The sequence below is a fragment of the Theropithecus gelada genome, chromosome 11 (genome assembly GCF_003255815.1).
Source record: "Theropithecus gelada isolate Dixy chromosome 11, Tgel_1.0, whole genome shotgun sequence".
In the NCBI taxonomy this organism is placed as follows: domain Eukaryota; kingdom Metazoa; phylum Chordata; class Mammalia; order Primates; family Cercopithecidae; genus Theropithecus; species Theropithecus gelada.
Genome location: NC_037679.1, coordinates 101865886 through 101872870, shown reverse-complemented (window position 1 = coordinate 101872870; position 6985 = coordinate 101865886).

Below are 6985 nucleotides of genomic sequence, written 5' to 3'. Positions count from 1 at the left end.
CTCTCCAGCACTTGGTATCAGACTTTTTCTAGCCCTGGCGTATCAGTAGATTTTTCTCTCCAGCCTTTCCTCTTCACCATCAGAGAAATGCATTGGCCAAGCACCTGTTTACCTGTGTTGGACTCTCACAGAATGATTACCCCACCTGAGCCCTGCTCCCTAAGGGTGCAGTCCGACCCAGACAGCTCCAAGGCACGTGCACATTCAGGCAAACCAGATGTCTACTGAACTTCTAGGAACCAAGCCTCTTCGAGACACTTTCACAACCACTGCAATTATATGAAGAAAGATTGTATTCTAATCCCCATTTGGAGGGAAAGAAAGTGGTATGGTTGAATTGTTTCCTTCACCCCCCAAATGTACCCCTAACCCCTAGTACCTCAGAATGTGACCTCATTTGGAGATGGGACCTTTACAGACATGGTGAAGCTAAGATGAGGTCATTAGGATGAGCCTACTCCCATATGACTGCGCTCTTACTAGAAGGAGGAAATTGGACACAGAAATGCACACGGGGAGAACGCCATGTGAAGGCTGAGATCGGGATGATGCGTCTGCAATTCAGGGAGCACCCGAGATGATCAGTAAACCCCCAGAAGCCAGGGGAGAGGTGTGGAGCGGACCCTACCTTACAGCTCTCAGAAGGAACCCGCCCTGCAGCACTTTCCTGTTGGTTGTCGGGCCTTGCCCATGACACCTCAGTTTCCTCCCCTCATCATTTTTTTGACCTAACAGTTAGAGAATTAAAAAAAAAAATTAGCTAGGCACAGTGGCTCATGCCTCTAATCCCAGCACTTTGGGAGGCCGAGGTAGGTGGATCACTTGAGGTCAGGAGTTCGAGACCAGCTTGGCCAATGTAGTGAAACCCTTTCTCTACTAAAAATACAAAAATTAGCCAGGCATAGTGTCGCATGCCTGTAATCCCAGCTGCTCAGGAGGCTGAAGTGGGGGAATCGCTTGAACCTGAAAGGCAGAGGTTACAGTGAGCCACTGCACTCCAGCCTGAGTGACAGGGTGAAATTCCGGCTCAAAAAAAAAAAAAAATTAATTAATCAACAAGGAATAACTCCATTGGTCTCTAATAATGAGACAGAGGGGGAAGAAACTTCATCCAACTATTCAGGAAGATTAAGCCATTCCGAACTGTTAGGAGTAGAAGTGAGCATGTTCTCGTCCAAGACATTTGGAAAATGTCTGTTATTCTCTGAAGTGAATGGATCTGAATTCAGAAATTCTGAGAGAAAAAAATGAAAGTGTGAAATATGGCTTCTGGCCGGGCGCGGTGGCTCAAGCCTGTAATCCCAGCACTTTGGGAGGCCGAGACGGGTGGATCACGAGGTCAGGAGATCGGGACCATCCTGGCTAACACGGTGAAACCCCGTCTCTACTAAAAAATACAAAAAACTAGCCGGGCGAGGTGGCGGGCGCCTGTAGTCCCAGCTACTGGGGAGGCTGAGGCAGGAGAATGGCGTAAACCCGGGAGGCGGAGCTTGCAGTGAGCTGAGATCTGGCCACTGTACTCCAGCCTGGGCGACAGAGCGAGACTCCGTCTCAAAAAAAAAAAAAAAGAAATATGGCTCCTTCACTGCATTGGTTCTTCTCTGAATGAAGTTTCTTTTCATTCGGAAAAATATTTATTGAGCACCTACCACGTACTGGACACTGAGCTAGGCCCTGGGTGTACAGTGGAGAGCCAGATGAGGTCCCTGCCCTCGTGGAGTTCACATTCTAATGGAGAAGGTAGATAATGAACAACTAAATTTATAACCTCAGGTGGTAGTAAGTGCTGAACAAAATACACCATGGAATAGTATGGAGCCATAAAAAATAACAAAATCCTGTCCTCTGCAGCAACACGGAGGCAGCTGGAGGACATTATCCTGAGCAAATTATTCTCAATTCCATCAGAACGTTCTTTTTTAAATCTAAGTCCTGGTGGCTGTATTCAAAGTCCATCCTCTCTTCTCCAAGCCTAGCAGAGATGGAGATGAACTGTATCCCACCTTCCTTGTCACAGCCGTTCATGCCTTCAAAGATCTTTCCATCTTTTCCACATTCATTCCTCAAGGCTGAATAGTGCCCATTCTTGTCTCTGCTGGTAGGGATGGAGAGGAGAGCTCCTCCGGCCCAGTGAAATCACCCAGTGCAGTGCCCTACCACATAAGGAAATTCTCGGAATATTCTTTATAGAATGGGTTATTCAGAGCTAGACAAACAGCTCTCTTGAACCCGTGGAGGGTGAAGGGCAGCCAGTTCTATTTCAGGCTTTCTCCTCTGGCCTGTCAGATGTGCTGAAGACAGGAATGAGGCTGTTTTCCAGAGTTCTCCAGTCCAGCAGAGGCCCCCGGCACCCCTTGCTGCCAGGAGAGCACACCTCCCCACCGCCATCCCAAAGAGGTGGATCTTCCAAAGGCTACCAGACAAGGACATTTTATATTTCTGACACTAGGATGATTTTCCTATTTCATGGATGGCAAAACCAAGGCACGAAGAGGTCAAGTGCTTTGGCTCTGTTGATGAAAGCAGCCTGAGCATGGCATGGTGAACTCAGAGGAGCCTGGTCAAGAGTTCCAATTCATGGCTGAGCACAGTGGCTCATGCCTGTAATCCCAGCACTTTGGGAGGCCACAATGGGTGGATCACCTGAGGTCAGGAGTTCAAGACCAACCTGGCCAACATGGCGAAACCCCGTCTCTACTAAAAATACAAAAATTAGGTGGGCATGGTGGTGTGTGCCTATAGTCCCAGCTACTCAGGAAGCTGAGGCAGAAGAATTGTTTGAACCCGGGAGGTGGAGGTTGCAGTGAGCTGAGATCGTGCCACTGCACTCCAACCTGGGTGACAGAGCGAGACTCCATCTCAAAAAAAAAAAAGAGTTCCAGCTCTGTCCTTGTACTAGCCAGGTGACCTTGGGTGAAGTGCTTAATCTTCCGGCATTTGCTTCTTCATCTGTAAAAATGAAATAACACATAATCTATAGAGTTGGTGTGAAGTTTAAATGAGGCAGAATAGCAAAAAATAGTAAACTAGGCCAGGCACGGTGGCTCACACCTGTAATGCCAGGACTTTGGGAGGCTAAAGAGGGAGGACCTCTTGAGCCCAGGAGTTCAGCCTGGGCAACATGGCAAAACCTCGTCTCTATTAAAAATACGAAAAAATAGCTAGGCGTGGTGGCACACATCTGTGGTCCCAGCTACCTGGGAGGCTGAAGTGGGAGGACTGATTAAGCCTGGGAGGTAGTGGTTGCAATGAGCCAAGATCACACAACTACACTCCAGCCTGGGTGACAGAGTGAGACCCTGTCTCAAAAAAAAATAAAATAAGGCCAGGCCTGGTGGCTGATGCCTGTAATCGCAGCACTTTGGGAGGCTGAGGTGGGCGGATCACATGAGGTCAGGAGTTCGATACCAGCCTGCCCAATGTGACGAAACCTCATCTCTACTAAAAATACAAAAATTAGCTGGACATGGTGTTGTGCACTTGTAATCCAAGCTACTTGGGAAGCTGAGACAGGAGAATCACCTGAACCAAGGAGGCAGAGGTTGCAGTGAGCCAATATCACACCAGCCTGGACAGCAGAGCAAGATCCTGTCTCAAAAAATTAACAATAAATGGTAGTAAATTATATGCCTCAATTTACTATCTCCAAGATGGAAATCATATAGGACCTACCTTCAGCACTCCTGTACCTCCCTCTTTGTTTATCTTTTTTTATTTCCTGTTCCATTCTTCTGTATTTTTTCCCTCCTCCTTGCCTAAGCTGTGGGCCTGCACGTGGCACCCTTGGACACAACCTCCCCTTTCTAGTGATACTCAGACTAATGAAGTCACTGACTATTGTTTGGGAACCATGTCATGATACCTAGTGTCAGTGTTCAGTAAACACCCAGTAAACATAAGGGTAGTCTAAGGGAAGCCACACATCGAAATTCCTACCTTGGAGTTTGGACAATGGCAAGATGCAGCAGCATTCTTTACAAGCATGGAGGCATTCGTGAGGCTCTGCCCTGGGACTGGCAGAGAATGAATTGGCTTGGGACTAACATAAGTGGAGCAACCATGTGAATAGCCACAGGAACCGCTAACTGCAATGGCAAGTAGGCAGCAGCCGCTATTTACACTGTGTAATGAAAAAAGCAAATGTGTGCGGCTCGGTGGCAGCACAGCTAAGGACAGGGCTCAGTGCTGGAAAAGAGGCATGAAGACAAGGGGCTCCTAGCAAGTGAGGCAGCGATGAGTAGAAATGAAGGCCGGAGGGTCCTAGGGAAGGTGAAAGGTAAGTTGGGAACTGTCTGCAGAGGGGATCTTGGCTCAGATTTGTCATCTCAAGGAGCAGCTATGGGGCTTTTTGAGGCATGGTAATTAGATGAGACAATCCTGGCAGAGCATGACTGGCAACGTGGGTGGCCCTGCATGATCCCCCAGGGGTTCCTAGTCCCCACGGCTTCCAGACTCCCTGGCCCCAGCCATTCCTTAAGCTCCCAGCAGCTCAGGAACTTGCGTCAGCAACTTAGGTCATGACACCAAGATCAGGCTTGGAAAGGGGGAGGTGGAGGGAAGGGAGTTGTTGGCCCGGAAATGGCTGGGAAGACTTCCTTTGCTGGGATTAACTATTGTCCATGAAGCTGATGGCATTCGGCAGGGCACAGGGTGTCCTGGGGAGTGAAGGATGCAGGGGAAAGGGGTGTCCATGCCTTCACCCCTGCCTCTCTCTCAGAGCTGCACTCCAGCTGTGGTGAAAGAGTGGATCTTCAGGCAGATCCAGATCCAGAGATCCCCCCACCCCACTCCACCAAAGGCTTTCAGGACCTCTAGGTTCATCCGTTCGTGGGAATGGAGTAAGGAGGTTGTTCTTGGTTGCCAGCCAAGTGTATGTAGGCTGGGCTGGGGTTTCTTTTCTTTTCATTTCTTTTCTTTTCTTTTCTTCCTTTCTTCCTTTCTTTCCTTTCTTTCCTTTCTTTTTTTTTCTTTCTTTCTTTCCTCACTATATTCCCCAGGCTGGTTTGGAAATCCTGGGCTCAAGCGAGCCTTCTGCCTCAGTCTCCCAAGTAGCTGGGACTACAAGTGCGCGCCACTGCACCTGCCTGGCTGCGGATGGCCTCGTGAGGGTCCCCAGGCCCGGAAGGTCGCATGCTTGCTATTGCTGCCCCGCAGACCCCCATGGCCTGCTGGAGCTAGGGGGCGCCAGAAGCCTTGCTTGTGTGTCTCTGGCGGATAAACAAGGGGGCCTGGACACTGCTGTAGAGCAGAGGCTGCTCCGGAGAGCCGGGCTGGAAGGTGGTGGGGTGGGGTGAAGTCCTGCCTTGAGGCTGGGAGCTTCCGGGTGGGCAGAGTCTGCCGGGGCGGGAGCCTGTGTGAGTGCAGCTTCCTGTCCGCTCACCCCTAGCTTCAGGCCAGAGAGTAGGCAGCTCGTTTTCAAGAATCCCAAGAGGCCGGGCGCGGTGGCTCAAGCCTGTAATCCCAGCACTTTGGGAGGCCGAGACGGGCGGATCACGAGGTCAGGAGATCGAGACCATCCTGGCTAACACGGTGAAACCCCATCTCTACTAAAAAATACAAAAAATTAGCCGGGCGTGGTGGTGGCACCTGTGGTCCCAGCTACTCGGGAGGCTGAGGCAGGAGAATGGCGTGAACCCGGGAGGCAGAGCTTGTAGTGAGCTGAGATCCGGCCACCGCACTCCAGCCTGGGCGACAGGGCGAGGCTGGGCGACAGGGCGAGACTCCATCTCAAAAAAAAAAAAAAAAAGAATCCCAATAGCTTTCTTCCTCCCACTCCCTAAATCTTCTTGCCGACCCCCTAACCATGCCCAGGGCCTCTCATTGTAAGGTGGCAAGTAGCCCAAGAAGCAGATGACAGCACAGGCCTTGCAGTCCCGGCTGCGGCAGACCCCTCCCGTCCTCCCGTCCTCCCGTCCTCTCACTGGGAGGCTGCCTGGCTTCGTGGTCCGGAGCAACTCGCTTCTCGGTGGGCTTCAGTTGGGCCATCTGAAGTCTGAGGTCGTTAGGCGTGTTTTCTTTTTTTTTGTTTTTTTAAGACAGAGTCTCACTCTGTTGCCCAGGCTGGAGTGCAATGGTGTGATCTGGGCTCACTGCAACCTCCACCTCCCGGGTTGAAGCAATTCTCCTGCCTCAGCCTCCCAAGTAGCTGGGATTACAGGCATGCACCAACAGGCCCAGCTAATTTTTGTATTTTTAGTAGAGACGGGGTTTTACCATGTTGTTCAGGCTGGTCCTGAACTCCTGACCTCGTGATCCACCCGCCTCGGCCTCCCAAAGTGCTGGGATTACAGGCGTGAGCCACCGCGCCCGGCCCAAGGCTTGTTTTCTAATGGCCTGTCCAGCTTTGGCATTTTTGGATCCTATGTAAAGGGAACCACTCCTTTCCACACTCATTCCTCATTCAGAGTGAGGAGAATGGGTAAATTCCCAGAGCCCCAGCATTCCCGTGGAGAACTCAGGAAATGCTCCTTCGCCCCTCAATTCTGCTCTCACACACCCCATCCCACATACGCTCACATACACCATGGAGAGAGGGGCAAAGAGAAGGACCATGTGACAGAATTATGGACGTGGTGTTAGAAGGAAACTCTCTACAAGAGTTCGATGTATTATATTATTTTTAATTTAGATAAAATTCACATAATCCAAAATTTACCATTTTAAAGTGTACAGTTCAGTGGCTTTTCATGTATTCACAATGCTGTGCAACCACTACCCCTACCTAGTTCCAAAATATTTTCAATTCTCCCCTCCTTCAGCATCTGGGAAGCATCCATTGACCTTGTAGCTCTGTAGCTTTGCATGTTCCAGATACCTCATACAAATGCAGTCATACAATATGTGGTTTTTTGTGTCTGGCTTTTTTCATTTAGCATAATATTTTCAAGGTTTATCCATGTTGTAACATGTATTCCTTTTTAAAATTTTTTAATCTGTAAAATATACATATCATAACATTTATCTTTTTTTTTTTTTTTTTTTTTTT